Source organism: Seriola lalandi, unplaced genomic scaffold (genome assembly GCF_002814215.2).
Source record: "Seriola lalandi dorsalis isolate HSWRI2012SDOR001 ecotype SW California unplaced genomic scaffold, Sedor1 jcf7180001956308, whole genome shotgun sequence".
NCBI lineage: Eukaryota > Metazoa > Chordata > Actinopteri > Carangiformes > Carangidae > Seriola > Seriola lalandi.
Window position 1 is genome coordinate 1 of NW_019426977.1, and position 1,469 is coordinate 1,469.

Consider the following 1,469-nt stretch of genomic DNA (forward strand, 5'->3'; position numbering starts at 1 on the left):
TCACCCACTGTGAGCTTTCATGACAGTGATTACACCCCATGAATACTGTTCAGGCTATATAACAGAACTGACCAGTCAGTGTAATCACGCAGAGATTGTACAGTATTTAACAGTGTACATTCAACACCACCTGTTACCTGTGCCTGACTTGATCATTGCTGTTGGTGTTGATATTGCAGCTGTTTTTGCAGCTAGCAGTTTTTGTTTTAATGTCACTTTGTCATGTAAGAGTGGTTGAGAAAACGGACCAAACTGAGGCTTGTAAACGGCACCAGCTGCTAGTCGATGCTGTCTCTTTTAGGTCCTCTCTCCAATTTGTCTTATAAAAGCCATGATCAGATTTTGTCTCAGCTCCTGCGGCTCACTGATAAACTGATAAAGTGCTGGTCTCATGTCTCCTCTCCTCACTGCAGGGGACACCGGCTGATGTTCTGTATAAGGGAACCATAACCCGTCTGATCACAGAGGACAGCGCCAGCCGAGCTGAGAGGGAGCGAGATGAGGCGCTGTCTAAAGGCCATGTGGTGTATGAGGGTATCAGCGGGCACATTCTCACATATGAACGTGAGTACAGCAGCTGGGCTAGAATATACTTCATGCCGTGCCCAGCTGTTATTTTCATTTTGCGTAGGATCTGGCAAAAGCCCAACAAATGGAATGATTTTCACTGAGTGAACCTTAACTTCGAGATATTGTTTACCTGATTATAGTAACATCTTTGTTATTTGTAGGCGCTGCTTCTCAGACCCCTAAAGATGAGGGCCGAGGCCCCGGGCAGCCCGGGGAAATTCTGGGCCTGAAGCGTCCTTATGATGCTATGGAGGGAGGCATCTCTAGAGGACTGCCTATGAGGGATTCACTGTCCGCTGCCAACTGTGAAGGTAAGAGAAAACTCCACTTAACCCTCTGTCACACTCACAAAAGGCCACTGGATGTAATCATGTTTGACCCTTGTCGGCATCTCCTCTGATAATGGATGAAAGCATTGACTGTCGTTGAATCTCTCCACTCCTTTCCCTCTACCTCAGGTTTGATTGGTCGAGCCATGCCTCATGACAGGGACAGTCCGCACCACACACCTTACAAGGATGCTCATCACATCCGTGGTTCCATCTCTCAAGGTAGGATACCAGCATAACAGAATAAAGTGACACAATGGGACTGAGAAAAGTCTCAAGGTTGTTGCAGCAGATTAGATCTTTGAACTTGAATGTAAATATATCTGCTTGAAAGACAATTCACTGTAATGTCGTCTCTGTTTGTATTCTCTGTTTCTCCTGAAGGCACTCACTCTTTGTGCTCTCACTTCTGCAGTCCACTCTCTCAGTGCTCATTCAGCAGAGCTGCAGAGAAACACAGAGTTTTCTTTTGCCTTTTTTTTCCTTTCAAGAAACAGATTGTGCCATGTTACCAGAAATCACCCACTGGCATGAGTACTTTCATGTTGGTATTTGTATTTATCTATGTGA

The 1,469-nt window shown here is 45.5% G+C and overlaps 1 long non-coding RNA gene across 1 annotated transcript; it reads left to right on the plus strand.

Annotated features, from left to right (window-relative positions):
- Window positions 1–388: 388 nt before the first annotated feature.
- LOC111672409 (uncharacterized) lies at window positions 389–1,133 on the plus strand. The gene is made up of 3 exons (XR_015438413.1): window positions 389–564; window positions 732–881; window positions 1,029–1,133. It is a non-coding gene; the product is annotated as an uncharacterized LOC111672409 (long non-coding RNA).
- Window positions 1,134–1,469: the final 336 nt, after the last annotated feature.